Genomic DNA, 17,739 nt, shown 5'->3' with positions numbered 1-17,739 from the left:
CGCCATATCTCTTCTCTGAATGGTTTATGACGATTGCTCCTCCTATTTGCTGTCACCATCTTTGTTTTGTACCTATTCTCGGAGGGGAAATTGAGCATATGATTTTAATGTTTTTGCACTTCATTCGAGTCTCTATTGCAGACGTACCACAGCCAGCACGTGCTTCTGCAATCCCGTTCGAAAGGAGAATGTATTCGAGGAGATAGAGCATAATCGTGCTTTATTGTATTGCTCAGCTCGGTTATTTGTGCACGCTACATTTGTTTTGCCTCGTGAGTTACCTCTACATTTGTTACCGCAATCGGGTTAGTTGAGGGTAGGAATAGGAAGCTCCACCACCGCGTGGCGCATACACGCTTAACGATCGTAAATTTCCGACGACTGCCTTCGCGTCGCTAGGAAACCCTTGCCGAACCCCGAGAGCAGAATTCTCATCGTAAATCTTGACTCGCTCGCGTATGGTTTACGAGCGTAACGCCGAAAATAAAGCAAACCTGAGACAAAACTGTGTGCGCCAGGCCGGTTCGTTCATCTCTTTTTATCACAAATTTGATTGTTATTGTTGTCTCGTCTGTGGGTCACGCACTCTTCATCCTCCCTTTGATAGCTATTTCATCCAACAACTTTCGAAAGGTAGTTTATGTGAGAGATTCTCACAAATTTCAACCGTCATTTGAAGAGAGGTTTCCAACAAAGAGGGTGGATAGATGGCAAGTCAGAAAGGGCGAAAGAAACAGGAATGAAACGAAAATATACGAGGCAGATATTGAAGCACCCGCGTGCGTTCAGCCTCTATGTCGCCTGGTGGATAGTTTTACACATCGTATGAAAAAGCGGCATCGACATTCTCCACGAGAGTGTACCAAACTCGGTACAATTGTGTGCCACATGTGAGTGCGTTTAAAGGCTAGTCACAAACACATAGCCAAGCTTCGACTATTTGCCTCTCATTTTAGCCAATTGAGGCTCTGCCCGGAACTGATGGGACAATCCATCACCGTCGGAGAGCTCAAGTCCCGACACACGCACACACTGGCAACCAGTAAAGGGGCATACACACTGTTTCGAACCTTTCTGATTGCTTGCACAGCACGGCCAACAAGGGGCCCTCGTACGCAATACGACTTACGACCAACCAGCCAGCATGCCCGAAGCCGGGTCAGTTTAGAGTGAGCAGAAAAGAAATCGTATTTTATGGTTTAGTTTGATAGAAATCGTAAAGAAATAAACATCAATTAGAAAGGCATAAATACGGACAAATAGAAGGATATCAACCACGCTTGCAGTCGCGTTCTAGAATCCTTTTGCCATTACTGTTGTTCCTAGAGCAGTGCATGTGGTAACTGTAGATTTTCACATCCTGGATTTATTCATGGTTCATGTCAATGCCTGACAAGACAAAGTTGTATGGCATGGCATGGCGGTGTAGAGATAAGCACAGCCGATATTCAGAACTTGTGTGACAATTACGGTGTAGTAGTGTGTCGTCAACTCTAGAGTAAGGAAAGAGCGTCTGTTTAAGGCGGCAAAAACAGTCACAACAAATCGTAAAATTTTATTACGCTTTTTCTCTACGTCAAGGCCGTTCAACAGCTTACTATGTATTTCCCTCGATGGTCCTAAGTGAAACCTGCTGAGAAGGTTTGAAGTGATCGGTGAAGTGTTATTATTTAGATATTTGGTTTGATGAAAATATTAATTATAGATTGAATGGTTCATATAGTGTAGTTTTATGTATGGAACAGTTTTGTAACCAAAAACTGCAACATATAAAATAGATAAAATAATGTTATTCTTCTTATGAAGTTCTGTGACGTGTGACTAGTTATTACATATATCTGACTTAAGTGTTATATTTAAACAGTGCAATCAATAAGCTATTCTGTGTGCGTTATTCACAATACGTATGGTGCATAAAAATGAACACATATGTTCTTTCATTGTACGAGTATGGTACATAAATAAGCAATAACGAAAACTGAGTGGATCTATATAGTTGAATACATGTGACAAAAACAGCGCTTTTTGAGTGAATATTGAATACTAGAGTAAAAATTCATGCCTAATACAACAACATTCACAGTGTCGAGATCTTAAGTTCATTCGCAAATTATAAAAAAGTATGATGCCAATATAGTGTGAAACAGCTAAATTTTACGTTAACAAACGTTTCATGATTTGAGCTGTACTAGGAAATTTTCCAGACCAATAACCCAGGAAATTGGAAAGTGTTCAGCTGCTGTATGTAAGTAAACATTTTTTACTCTTCTCTTATTGCCCGTCGGTAAAAATCATGATTCAAAATGAGCATGCATTTTGCTGGAATACTAGGTTTTCAAGGTTCATTCATAGTTTAAATGATGTATGTTACAAAGGGCCGTATTATTTTACAAAATTCTGTTCTATATTACAAGCTTTTAATATTTTGATTACGATTTAAAAAGATTTTTCAAAAGGATATGAAAAGATTAAAGTGTTTTTTCACATTTGAATCGGCCCGCGTATTACGTTACGGCAAGTCGAAGTAGAACTTAATAGTTAATAAAATTTAAATTTTTTTTATATGATTGTGCAATTTTACTGTGTTGAAAATTATTCAAATTATTTATTTCATATATTTTTTATTTAATTATTTACAGACTGTTTGTACATTGAAAATGTTTCCTGCGATATAAACAATAGTTGATACATTAAATAAATATTGTATTACAGATCATTACTTTTTTACAGACATACATATAAAATTCATTAGATACTTTAAACAAATGACTCTTTAATCTCTCTTTGTACTTTTATTATCTGTGTTCTATTTTTCAAAAATCGTTAGTAATATATTTGACTTATTCGGTATACATTTAATTATTTTCTGCATCGTATTTTCATTAAAGCCAGTACAAATTTGGATAACAAATAGTCTTTAATGATAGGCAATCCAATAAATAATACTGTATTTGCTAACAAAATGAAAAAATAATCTAAAAGTTTATAACTATAAAATACTTTATATTTTTCCCTGGATTTCATATTTTTCGAGTACAAAACATGATTCTCCAAATTTTATAGCTAAATAAGAATGAGAACATTTATTTTATTTCCTTAGAATACATCACACGCTAAAACATTCATCGATTTTTTCTTGCTACAGAACAAACCCGGCTTTAGTCTGTCGGTAATCAACCGTGTTCACACAACACAAAGAACACGCAAACCATATAAAATCGACAAACATGGACATTTTTGAATTGAAATGTTGGTACGTGTTATCGCATGAAACTTAAAAGTGACTTCTGCTTGTCAAAAGATGTTCCTGCATAGTGATGGCATTGCACATTATTTTTTCCTATCATGTCAATGGTGAGCTCTGTTCGCAAATTTGGAAAGGAGTTATATAGTTACGAACAAATATAAAGCCGTAATCAAAAAACAAATGGGCGTAGCTCCAATGTAATGTGATACAAATGAAGCGAGGGAAAATAAAAGTAAATGTTAAATACGTGTCTTAACAGTTTTACAATGATATTTAATTTGATAATGCTATAGATTATAGAGCAAATAGTTTTTAATACGTTGATTATATAACATGTATAACACGAATGAAACATTATCGATGTTATGAATAAAAAAAAAACAAACACTTGGCCTAAAACCATGTCACCAAATAGAAACTAAAAAAGGCAAATATAATACACAATACCTCAGACCTCGGCGTAATGTTTTGGTGTATATGCATATATTGATGCTAATATCTAATCATTCAGTCAAGTTAAAGTAATGGTAATACTGGTGATAACGGAATATATCAAACAGATGAAATGCGAAACGTGGTACAATCATCAACTAGCAAAATTTAACAACATGTCCTTCGTGGGTTCAAGCTCTGTATAGACTGCGCTCCGTAGTGATGCCTAGTGTGATGATAAGCTGCAAAAGCTTGTATATTAGTGAAAGCTTTGCACATTATGTCAAAAAATGACTGCGTACTAAGTTGTACATTATTGAGTAGGAAAAATTAAAGTAAGAGTAAAGAAGACAATTCAACATCAAAACTTAATTTATCATACATAATACTTCATTATTCAGTCAGTAGACTACCAAGACGTCGGCGAATGTAAACTGTATTTAACAGTATGTATAAAGTCGAAATCAAAATCCGTTAAATGAATCTTGTAACAATCAAACATTTGCATGGCTTTCATCATTACCTTTTTCGTCAGAATTACTGTTTAATCACAATCATGACACTCTTACAATAACTTCTAATGCCACAGCAAACTTGAATTGTCGGTATCATGAATAAGTTATTGAATGGTTATTTATCTTTTGTGTAACACGAATATTCCATTGAATTTATCATTGGCGTTTTTATAGTTTTGCAAACAACAACATTTCAAGTATGTACAACGAAACAAGAATGATATAGCAAGTAGCTGCAATCCATCATCAATAAACATTATCATAGCTATTTTTATGAACTCAATTGCCACCTAATTTTGTTTATTATATAAATAAGACAATAATTAAGCAATACGGCCGAAGCCGTTCTTTCTGAACAGAAAAAAGACAATACTCTCTGTTCAATGTACCAATTTCATTACATTGTATCCTGTATAACTCATAGCAATGTTATCTTCAAAGTTATCAAACATATTTTTTAGCATATACATTATTTTTGATACCATGAACCATCAACATGCATTAACAACTATCTTCTTTGAAGCTTCTTCTGTAAAGAATAATAACACAGTACCCATGTGTATACATGAAAACAGATACAAATGATATGCATGAAGTGTATTGAAATATACACATTCAATCTGTATGGTGGATCACTATGCTATAGAAGTCAATTGCATGAATTAGTTATGAAGGTGTCATACTTGATTCTTGATAAAAGGTCACGCTATTGTTTTCGTTCTTTCGTAATATCCAAAACGTCGAAAGGATTACTATCGGTCATTCGAGTGTGTAACGAGCTCCAACCAAACGAGCTAAAAGGGTAGCAATTACAAACTCATTCTAAATATGTCACTCCGATAGTTGAGGATGGATTGGTCGATGCTTGTGATGAAGCAGTTAGAATCGAACAAGTTTTTTTGTCATACTTTTTAGCTCCTTTCGTGAGTTGTAACATCATACCACGAAGTGTGCAATATTATGTCAAACAAAGCATGCGTTTGCTATGTCAGTGCCGATGAGCTGCTTTACAAGCGTTCGAACATCGATAGCAATCTAGATATAAAAAGAGATGAACCACCTGCAACCACCACTCCCTCATAGGCTACGTTTGGAGTTACGCGAAATAGCCTACCTACTCCGGTGAATTCCGCAACCGCTGTCGTTTAAGTACTTAAGAACATCCGTGAGCTGCAAACTTGGTTCCCATGGATGACGTATTCACGTCCTGCACTTTTATGTTTATATCGATTTTCTTTTGGTGTTCGTTCATTGGCCGATTGTCCATGATGACTTTTTTCTGGACCAGCTGGATGCCGGTTTCACTACAGGCGTTTGTGTTCGGTGTAGCATGTGCGTGTCGCCAGACTGGGCTGCAAACTGAACTGAAAAAAGAGACACGTCGAGGCAATGAAGTGATTTATTGTGATAATAATAATGCAAATTTTCAGTCTCCTACTCAATTCTTTCTTGCATACGGCACGTTACTTGTGATGCACAATGGTTGCATTTGCCCACTATCTTTGCCGAATGGATGGATTGAAATTTTTGCTAGTAGATTCAAATGTTCAGTGAGTGCCTATTTGGCAAAAAATGGATTTAAACGTTTTGTTAAGAGTCATGATGTTAAATTTATTATTTTAGCATAAATGTTTTTTTAAATTTAAATAGTTATTTCAGTACACAGCGTTTATCAAAAGTTTACTTTATATATTGTTATATATAAAGGTTCTACGGTGCGTTATTTGTGGGTTGCTACTAATTTAACCAGCAACCGAATTCGGTCTTATCCATCCCTGCCTAGGTCTGATGAAAATGAATATATGTATGATTTGCTATGATTTGTTATGTATTATATAATGATTTGTTTAATTTGTTTATTCTCTTCTTAATTCGAATCGAATGTTGAGATCATTTTTTTGTGTTGTTTTAAAATGTGTTGCTACATTTTTCGGCAGATTTTTACAATGTGATTTACTGTGTACTTTTATTTTCCTATAATACAACTCACATGCGATATTAATGCAGTATTAGTATATCTATATCAATTTTGAATGTGTTCATAACGTTATCTTTAGGGGAACTCGAATAGGATGCAAGTTTACGAAATTATGTTGGTTAATGCAAAATCATTGTATAATAGAAAGCAATATGTTTGCATATCTATTCAGCAGAATAGCATGTCTTTTTTCATAGCATAGAAGCAAGCATTTCAAGAAAATCTTCTGCCAAAAAATAGAACAGCTACCGAAACAATTTATAAGAAGACAAATTGTACTATTCACTCCTCGTGACATAGCTTAGTTGATTTTCTTTGATAATTGAAAAACTAAAACTGTAATATTTAGTACCTGATACAAAGATACATTTCAAAATTGACTAGGACACTAAAAATAAAAGCACAGTTTGAAACTATGGTAGGAATAGAAGTTGACGAAAATGTTCGTCCGCAAACACAATGAAGAAAGTGGTAATGAATTGCTGGGGTTTTCCCGTCGTTGCAAGGCAATCAAGAATAATCGTACTGCTACATAAAACAAGTAATAAATCAATTTCGGGCCATATATGTAATCTATATGGTACGTTCTCCGATATAAATTCCACAGCGCCCGGTTATTGATTTTGATACATATGCAATGTTAGAAATATAATAAAAGTTTGAAGCAAGAAAATCAAGTTTTTTTTTAATTCAGTTAAAATTGATTTAGGAAACTGAAGTTTCAACCTTTAATACGCGAAAGAAAGAGCTTTGTTGCTGGACGCAACATACACGTTAAGGATAAAAATAAAAATCTTGAGATGTATAAATACAGTGTACAGTGTAAAAATGGATTGACCTTTTGATTTTAAGTTTCTATAAAATTTCATGTGTTTGCCATTAATTACAAAAAAGTGTTTTTATGCATTATTTGTACTTTCGGGAAAGACGGACGTTTGATATGGGATAGTTATACGTTATAAAGGCTGAGATGAACATTGACTGAAAACGTTAAAATTTGAAGAATATTCAAACATTTTTACATTATTTATTTCTTCTTATTTTCTATTATAGAAATAAAATATCCGCATCATTTGAGACGGGAATTCGCTCTGATGGTTATTTAAGGAGTATGAAAACAGTTTTCATTAACTGTAGAATATAAAAAATAAGGTGTTCGTCAAAGCTCTGGAGTAGGTAGCTAATAATAAAACAGAAGAACAATGATTAAGCTTTTTTAATGTAGTTTGACTGTTGGAGTCTGAAGTCTTGTAAACACTCCATACAAATTTACACACAAAACTAGCCTGCGATTTTCAGTCTAGATTATTTCAGCCTCAAAGCTAGAATTATATTCGAGTACATGCTCGAAAAAATGGCAAAACAAGGTTGTACTCAAATGACAATTGTGAGATCGAAAATCGGGCTTTCGAGCTATTTCCATTATACTGGCGCCTTAAATATCCCTTAAACTGCACCAGTTTGAGGGATTTTTAGAACAAGTCGTTTAAAATCGACTGTGATGTTGCTTTTTCTTTGCTTTCTTCTCTGTCCTTTAATAAATATCGTTTCCAATACTTGTCACTGGAACTATAGTAGTTTTACACAAAAAAAGAACCCGAACTTTTTTGTCAAATATTAAAGAAAATTAATCTGAAAATAATTGGACGATATCATCATTCAATAAAACAAGGCCATACACACACAAACGAAAATTTGACATTTTCTACACGATTTATCACACACAATTCCACAATTTTTGGTATTTCGAGAACTATTTGAGCAAATTACGGTTAAAAATTTAGGACAAATGTCAGTTGAGTATTTTCATTCATCCCAATGCGTAATAAAGAAATCAGATGTTGTAATCTTGAATCAAGGTGTATGCATCAAAGGTAGTCTCGTAGCATGTTTTTATAACCAAATTTCATCATCACTTTTTGACACGACTGGTGAAAGTTTTTGCTCAAACAGGTAGCTTGACGAATACACAAAACATTATTAAAATCTTCATTCATAAGCAGAAGCTATAAAAATCAGCCTTCTAAATACATACAACTTGGGATCATTATCATTATACCGACTCTTATAGCTGCTCGAAAACTGCTATACAATGCGAACAGCAGACAGACTGAAAATTCAGCCTGTGGACTTAAAACGGAAAGGGGTCCAATGTAAGATTTCACTTTAGGAAATTGCTTAAGTATGCGACCCCAGAAGGTTTGGTGAACTAGGTCAGGGTTCCCCAAACTAAGGCCCGCGGGCCGCATGCGGCCCTCAAGAGCTTATAATGCGGCCCACGATGACTTTGCCAGAGTTAATAAAAATATACGTAATGATTATGACTTTTTCAAACAGAATTGTATTTTTTACTTTTCTTATAAAACAATCAACCTTTAGTAATACGAAACTGTACAAGTATTGTTAGTATTTTGTTATAAAAACGAGATTTAAACGTTCACCCATCAGTTAAAGGTAGTGTCAAATGGTCCTCAACATAATTATTTTTGAAGCAATGCGGTTCGCGAGCTGAACAGTTTGGAGGCCCCTGAACTAGGTAATAGGTCTTTCAGGCAATTTTTTCAACCACCAGTGCAAAAGGAAACATTTAATCTTCGATCGTTCAGATTTTACAGAAATTTTGATTTCTTTTTATTTCATTATTACTATATTTAAAATCCGTCATCGGCTAAATAACGCAGATCTACAACTTATTTATAACTAACAAGCGAACAAAATCATTCATGAAAAACTAAAAATAACTAAACTACTCCTGACCTAGCAAAAAGTAAAAGAAAAAAACACAGGCAGAGCGAAGAGACTATCATAAACCTAGAGAAAAAAGTAAAAGAAAACTAAGAAGAAGAATTATAGAAAAATAGAGGAAAACAGACGATTACGGAAAGAATTAAGAGAGGAGTGGAAATCAAAGATACAGTAAAAGTGTTTAAACAACCTGAAACAGGATAGAAAAGGATCATTGAAAGTATAAAGAGAATGACGTATTTCAATTGACAGAGGATAACGTGGACGAAGAGAAAGAGAAGGTACATACATCATGATGGACGAGAGTAAATCGGGAGAATTAGTAGCGGAAAGTAATAAGCCACCAATAAAACATGTATGAAACAATTGGCAACGGAAATTTACTATGTATTCAAGAAAGGTGTTTTATCAGTTTCCTCTTCTTGTTGTTGAATTAATGTATGATGTATACATCATCAGTGTCATGCCAGTCACAGTATAATCTATGGCTTCTGTTTTCACCGGTGTTCCTAGTAGATTTCAAATGTTTTACTTGATTTGCTGATCTTGACTTTCTATTGCTTTTATTGGAGCTGTACCTGTAATTTATACTTATATCTATTTATTTAACAGACGGATCTACTTTGCTGACATCTGCACATTAAACATTGATAGCAGAAGCAAATTAAATCTCATATTTCTATGTATATCCTTGTCCACTACTGAAAGCGCATGTTTTACAATGTACAATGCAAGTTTTAAAGCTTAATATCCGTAGTAATAAAATTAGAGCGTGCACAAGGTTTATGAATTTTGATTTTTAATTTCACCAAATAGACATGCCAAAAAAAGTTTTCAAATGTATTTTTACAATCTTGGATTGGATCCTACATTGTTGCATTATTGAGTGATTACTTTTATAATCCCGGTTTTTATGACAAGTATTCCTCTTCTCGGAAGTAACCGACTTTACCAACATTCGCATTCCTTTTCTTATTGGCATACGACCTACTAAATCATACCAGCCTATACAGACTCTCAGAGTGTCACGTAGCTGGATCGTCTATTTCATCATGATAGTAAGAAACGTGTGTCTAAAAATAGATTTGTTTTCCATTTTTCTTAATTTTCTTCATTAATTATAATGTTCATGCATGAAAAATCAGTTTCATGGCTTTGGTAATCTTTTTTCACTAAAATAATACATTTTAATCTTTGGCGCAACAATCATTTTCGGTCAAATCTTTAAAAACCACAAATGGCTTTGACTATTAGTTGTTTATTGATTTACCCACAAAAGAATAGTTATTCATTGCTTTGGGGTACATAGTCCATACAGGATTTGAACCCATAATGGTTTTGTTGTAAAGTAATGTGAGGTTACTATTGTATTCAACATGAATTCAACATGAAACATGAATATATAGTTTTAGTTATAAAATTAAAAAAATACATGAGTTACTCTGATCGAGCCTGTGGTGAATCCGCCTTTGTAATTTTATCTAATTTGTTTTTCAAGCTTTTCGAAGCGGTCCTGTGGTACAGTCATCAACCCGCACGACTTTATGTTATAAATGTCCATCATGGATACATGTCTGGAATGAACCGTTTCCCTGTAGTAATTACTAATTATCCGGCTGCGTGGTACTGAATAAATCCCGAAAGCCTGTATAGTGCGACATGCCCGCGTAGCACGTTACGCCAAGTAGTAGAAGAAAACTGTAGGCTAAAATCCTGAGGCCTGGTCAAACCTAGTTTGAATTGTGGTTTTGAATAAAGTTACATGATTTTAAATTATTTCAACCAACATAAAAAAGTAGCTAGAATAGTAAATGTTAGCATAGCTAGCTTTTCTTTGATTTTATTTGTTTTTTTGTTGTTGTATTGAGTTTGATATTAACACCCAGAACACCAATCAACACTCCATGGAAAACTTTGCGCTGCATTGGTTTCAATGAGAATGATGACTGTTCCTGTACTTACTGGCTAAAATTTAACTTCCTTTGCTAATATAACACTGGAGGCATTTTTTTACAAATATGCCTCAAACACGTAAACTTTTTATTTTTGGTTACTAACAGTACAATGCCATCCACGTTTGCCTGGGGTTCGATGACTTTGTACCTAGCTTGGTGCGTGCAATATGCATTAGTTTCTTTCGAAAATCAAAACTTTTTGTTGTTGTTGGTTCGTTAAAAATAGGAAAACAAATAAAAATGTTTGACAATTATTTTTTTGGGAATGCATTAATGTGGGTTAAAGTGTCTAATTAATTTTGTAATGAAGATTGAATCATTTCACACATAAAAAAGTGTTTGTATGCTTCTATTAAACAAATAAAGGTTTATTATCACTCGAACAGGTTTTGTGATTGCTATCCTATTAACGTAAGGGAAAACATTGTTAAGTTTTATGAGGATAGATTGTCTGATTTTTTAAAGGAAATTTTAAGTGCGTGAAGATGAAAATCTCATAAAATTACATGTATCCACAATCAACTGACATATAATGCATATCTGATGTCAGAAAATTTTTATTTATGTGCCGATCTAGCGCACAAGCCTTCTTATATTCTATTTATCATCATGGCCAGCTAGATGCATTTGTGTTTCTGAGCCAACAGGAAAGTACTGAGTTACACAGTTTGTATATTTCCCCATGTACAAGCTTGTCTTCCCGGTAAAAGCAGATGCTTAGATGAACAGTGCTTACTAGTATTAATATGTACATGAAATTGAGAAAAAAATTGATGATTTGACGATCGCCGATGCACTGATCCATCAAATCATAAAAATGAGAAGCCAAAATAATTACTTTTAAAGCAATGCATACTCATTTTCGTAATGTGTTTGAAAATGGGTATAAAAAGCAATAGGCAATAAGGAAAAAGCCCATGAACAAAGACGTTGATTTCCACCAGCTCAATATTAAAAATATTAAGTCGAAATAAATTTAATTTAGATGAGCTCGATCGTTTACCGCTTTCTTTATCTTTATCTACAGATGAAAGTAAGGCCAGGAATGCACATAAGATGTTTTTGTGAAATACTGTCAAATATCAAAATATTACGTTCTATCCATCCAACTAAATAAAACAGGGAAATGATTTCATAAATTCAATACATACTTGTTAACGAGTTGAAAGGATGAAAGAACTACAAAATATATATCAAGGCATAGTAAATTATCAATATAGGTAAAATTCATGCCATGTTACGTTAAGTGTTCATAAATATATCGAACAAAATTTGAATTTTAATTCGTTTGTGCTCAGCTGTATCTTTCGAGTGTTTTAGCTTTTGGGCTATAAAATATCGATGATGATCTAATATTTAATCCCTTTAAGAACAACAGTATGTATTTTCTCTCTCCGAACGCACATACACACCTTTATCGCTCATTAGAAATAGGAAATAGACATATTGTGGTGTTAGTGCTGGCGAATGAATGAGCATTATGGCTTCCTTGAACATTTCCACCGCCATTCCAAAAGAAAATTTCACGCACACTGTCGAACAGAGAAACAAATTCATCATTTATCTTGTACTCAGATGAGCGAAGACTAGAATCTGCTGGGTTAGATTTGAAAAAGTTGTATAAAACAAAATGGAGAACGAATATGAGTGGCTTTGGTGGCCATTATAATTACCATCACGATTTTACATTAAAAATAGCTCTTGTAGCTAGCTGCTTGTTTGTTTGCTATGTCTTATTGCGTTATGGTTAACTGATTACGTAACCAAAATGATAACTGTTTAAGTATTCTGATTCTTAATAAGTTAGCTGAATTATTGAAAGTCATTTCAGTGATTCAGATTCTGGTCTAGTCTGGTCTGGTACTAAATAGACGATGTTGTCGATAAATTGTTTGTGAAGGAATTTATAATCTTAGAAAGATTGCAATAGACACTCACGTCGGCTACAAATGGTAACGATAAACAGATAAACGTTTTTATAAAAATTGTATACTTGACTACGTGGTAAATGTAAATCAATTTTATTCGAATAAAACCGGCGCAACCACCAAGAAAAAATTATTTTATAAACTATTTATAAAAACATCAAATAGCTTAGTCAAGTCTTTAACTGTCCATTAAATAAAGGCATTATGAATCAATGTCGGTCTGACTAATCTTAAGTTTTATATTTAAGAATTGCAAATACCTCGTTGTTCACTGCAAATTTATCATAAGGAAATAGATAAATAAATGAAGAAATAAATAAATGAATAAATAACTACAATTGGCTTTTTTTAAGGAATTTTAATTATTCTAGGTCGTGTTAGTCGCAAATTAAACATATTAGAATAATATGGAATTATACTTAGTCTGCTATAATAAAAAAAAACCGAGGTCGTCGTGAGTTTTATGGTAAATCTATACAGGGATTCTAGTCACTTTCGAATGCAAACGTTGTTATTCACTGCGTGCGAGAAGTTATTCTATATGACTATGATATTTCATTTTCATCATAATAATTTTTCATTTCTTCAGCATGACTCTCAATACCTTATGAATCTATCTCCATGTTAAAGAGGTTCTGAAGCTGAATCCCATTACTTTTTAAACGTTGAAGTGTTGAAAATTATGTTATAGGAGTAAAAAAATATTACAGGGTTAAAAATACTACAAGCAAAGTGATTAGGAAAACCCTGTAATATTAAACTGCCATCGTTTTTTTACCGGATTTTAAAGCCAGATATCATCACTCGTTGACAGCTGAAGTGTTGAAAAACATACTGAAAATATTAAAAATTATTATGTTGAAAATGAAATATCAGAGTGGATTAGCATTAAAAAACAATGTTTGCAATGAAAACTGGCTTTGAAAACCCTGTATTACATGACATAATTCTAACAAAACTCATATAACCTCAAAAACAAGTTATAAAAATACTTTATACGTGTATAAATGTTTTTCTGTGTATCCTTTCTATAATATGTTATTTCTATTTTTGGAAGATTTATAAATGCATTAGTTAGTACAAAACACTTTTTTTCAAAGTGTCTTTATAACTCTGGCTCGATCCTAAATTTATTCTTTTATGACTGTGACATGGAAGTCATATAATAATAGGCCTCAAAATTTTAAAACAAAAAAGGGTAAGTGGGGGTACTAATTATGGCTGTAATATGTCATCAAGATACCGATTTTAAGCGTGTAAAAATAAGTATTGGGTAGAATTTCAAACTTCTTGTTGATGTTTTATTTCAATTCAAAATTGCATCTCAAGGTGTCAATTATGGCTATAGTGTTCCTAGCAATTCGCCATAGCTGTACCAATTGTAGTTGTAAGCCTAAACTCGTGGATATTTACACCAAAAATCAATTTGTGTCATTGTTTTAACTCAAATTAAGCTGTAATAAGTTCACTGCAGGTAAATTAGTAAAATAGCACGATTAAGTAAGTAAAATTAACAGTTTCAAATCTCCGTTTTGTATCACTATTTTTATTGATATCCACGTTCAAATAAATCGCACGGTTGATGAGGCTAATCCTAAAAAAATTACATTCGTACAGTTTTCTGATTACATCGTGCTTAGACACACACCTGACAATCTTTCATATCACCTGGAAGCTATACCGAAGCCAGCTACCGTTTCAGCGCTATACGAAGAGGAGCACAAATCAGAGTGGTCTGTTAGAATTTGTTTGAATGAAGAATAGTAGCCATAGTTCAACTATCTTCTGACCAAGATACATCCGGCCAAGACTAGCACTAACTATCGCTCAGGGAAGAACAAGAGCGCATTTGGCAATAAGGTGACACGAGCGGCTTCATATTTCGCTTTCTTCGTATGAAAGTCATTCAAGGCTGTATTATTTTGGTTAAACTGATTCGATTTCATTCTACTGATTATTCCACCGATTACTGATTCGAACACTTTACAAATAAATGATGCTTAAAACACAGATTGCAAAAATAACAACGAGAAGCCCGATTTGTTCACTAGTAAATTACGCGCTACGACCAAAACGACAGTGTCAACAAAGCATCCATAGTATACTGCGATATTTGATGCACCAAACGTTAGTTGTACCAATTATAGACTTACGGAAAAATGGCATATTTCCGATTAAATAATGGTAAATTTTGATAACAAGTCGTTAAATAACTAATATTTTGCAACAAAATGATGATTTTGAGATGAAATTATGGTTAGGTGCTTGAAAATCACTAATATCCCACAGTGCTGCTCTTAGAAAAACGGTAAGAGATACCAAAAATCTTGGCAACACATTTTAAAAGGGTGATATTTAACAAAGGGAAGTGAGCAGCACGGAACTAATGAAGCACAAATGTTTTAAAATGTTCATATTTGAAATGAAAAATCCTTTTGTGGTTTTAGAATGCAAATAGACTGTTTTAGAGCGAAAATAGCGTTCGTTATAGCCATAATTGGTGCTATAGCCACATTTGATACACTTACCCAATATAAAAAGATGTGAAATAACATTTTGCACAATTCATACATTCACTGTTTCTATCTATCTCTTCCAGATTTTTGCAAATCCCAAAACACGACGTAGTTTGGGTAGGCGGTGTTTATCAGTACCAATAAAAATAATTTTTACTCAATGAAGCAAAAATATTATTACGAATAACGAATATTTACTATAAACATTTTCAAATTCGGATCATTATTACAATTATTAGATATGTAATTTTTTAGCAAAAATTTAAAAAAATGAAATTGAGCATTATTATCACAATTATTAATAATAAATCAAAAATAGCTTAGTTTATTATTCCAAGCGTAACGATCTTTACCGTTAACCTGTAACAAGAACATAATATACAGTGATGTGATATAATTTGGTCTAGTAAGAGCATGCTGGACATAAATGTATCACGTTACTTTATATTATGTTATTGTTGCCGGTTGACGGTCAAGATAACTCTTAGTAATAAAAATGCATTTGAGCGATTTTTACAAGTAAAATTCTGTACAAATATTGTTTTATTCCTGAATCAGATAGCTAAAAGCAGCATATAGTGTTTACTATTTGATCAATTGGTACAAGGTCAATGTGTAGGCACGTTATGCGTATCGCAAACTTACAAACTCAGATACAGGCTCAAAATTAAAAAAAATCAAAACACTTAGGTGTTTGAATAAAGCACTATGAATGTTCATAGCTGATCTTTGAAAAAAAGAACAAACCAAATCACTTCCTTAATAGTCGAAAGCCGTTGGTCACAGAAAAAGCAAAATGGATTGGACGGCCAAGAGATGATATAAAAAATGACACATGTATACGCTGCAAACGACAACACAAAAGCAATGCGAGTTTTCACAGAATTGGTACAACGCTGAACCACAGCAGAGGTGCCACAGAATCGATTTTGGTTAAGGCAACGCCAAAAGAAAAACAATCGAATTTTTCAAACGAATACACCGCGGGATCTTGTCTGATCTTATTCGAAGATCCTTAATACCGCTTATTGATTCCTACCAAATAACTTACACCGACTAACCTAACAGAACGAGATCACATGTGATTGAGATTCTTTTTTTAATCATTAATGTACAATAACAGCTCATTTTGCAGTGTTACAGTGTCGCTTATGCTCATCCTCTTACTAAGATGATTAGATTGATTTTACTGAACAGTAAAATACGGTTCTTCTTCTTATAGACCGCCCTATTTTCTATTTGTTGCAACAGCCCTGTTTTGCCAAGGGCTGCATGTATCATTAATAAGCTTGACAATCATTCACTTATTTGTTATCCGAAGGAAGGTTATGACGGGCAGTTGTTAAATTGTGCGAGTTGACTGTTGTACTGTTGAACTGTTGACCGGGACTGTTACCCAAAACAGTTATGATTTGCATTTCGTATTATCAAGTCTATCTATAAGATCGCATGCAATACACAACATTTTATACTTGTCAAAAATTTCACACCATAAGTATCAGATCAGTGTCTACAGTTCGCAACAATTCTTCGACCGTAATCTGGATAGAGATCAATGTAATATCTTCCTAACCTAACTAACCAATAATAAGGCCATAAGATTATTATCTTACTTGACTTGATCCGACTAACAAAAGCATAAAATGCTTTAAAATCAAAAGATTGCATTCAATATTCAAGGTATTCGAACAATTGTCTGTTTTTTCCAAAACAATACATTGCATCAGATACCAAATTGCAAATAGTAATGATAATGGCAATAGATGCTATCATTACGCCTGAAGTTATTGTATAATAGTCAGGCACAACATAAATATCGTATTGCAGTGTCAACTCGCATTTACAATGGAAGGCTTGCAAAACAACTGGAGGAATAATGGACGAAGTAAAAGTAAAATATCTCAAAACTGTTCAAAGTTCAAGTCAAATTTTTTCATTTTTTGCTATTTTATAGCTGATTAAGTTCTCCAAATAATTCGACCTATGATGTAAATTTTGAAATTGCAGGATTTAAATGATTGAATTAAATATAGAAGATCTACTTCGACTATTCTGAAACACGAACTTGTTAAAAGTTTGTTGCATACATGTTTGAAAAGTTTCAAGTTTTTTTCAATTGAATTTCATTGTAACAACTACGGTTATGTTCTTCTGAAATTTTGAAACAAAAACAACATGAAAACCTTATTATTACGCTTTAAAGATTTTTGTTCGACAGAATTAATATGTGTTAAAGACATCCTTTGAATAAATATATGTTGTTTTCAATATTATTAAACAAAAGGTCTGTTCTCAGCAAAGACATCTGTCAAACTCAAACATTTGATAAATCAGAGAAAAACATTACATGGTGTAATGTTATTTTTTATATTATTATTATTATTATTATTATTTTTATTGTAAATATTATTATTATTATTATT

At 33.2% G+C, this 17,739-nt stretch overlaps 1 protein-coding gene across 5 annotated transcripts in view; it reads left to right on the top strand.

Moving 5' to 3' along the window:
- Window positions 1-1,059: 1,059 nt before the first annotated feature.
- The window catches only part of LOC121590435 (homeotic protein antennapedia), a 94,143-nt gene continuing 77,463 nt past the window's right edge, over window positions 1,060-17,739 (top strand). For 2 of the 5 annotated variants that reach the window (XM_041910133.1, XM_041910129.1), the window contains exon 1: window positions 1,065-2,245. The gene's annotated coding sequence lies outside the window, so the exon portion shown is untranslated. Of the gene's footprint in view, window positions 2,246-17,739 lie in introns of all 5 variants that reach the window. The other 3 variants (XM_041910131.1, XM_041910130.1, XM_041910138.1) reach the window with 3 other exon arrangements.

Source organism: Anopheles merus, chromosome 2R (genome assembly GCF_017562075.2).
Source record: "Anopheles merus strain MAF chromosome 2R, AmerM5.1, whole genome shotgun sequence".
Classification (NCBI taxonomy): domain Eukaryota; kingdom Metazoa; phylum Arthropoda; class Insecta; order Diptera; family Culicidae; genus Anopheles; species Anopheles merus.
This window is presented reverse-complemented; position numbering and strand designations above follow the sequence as displayed.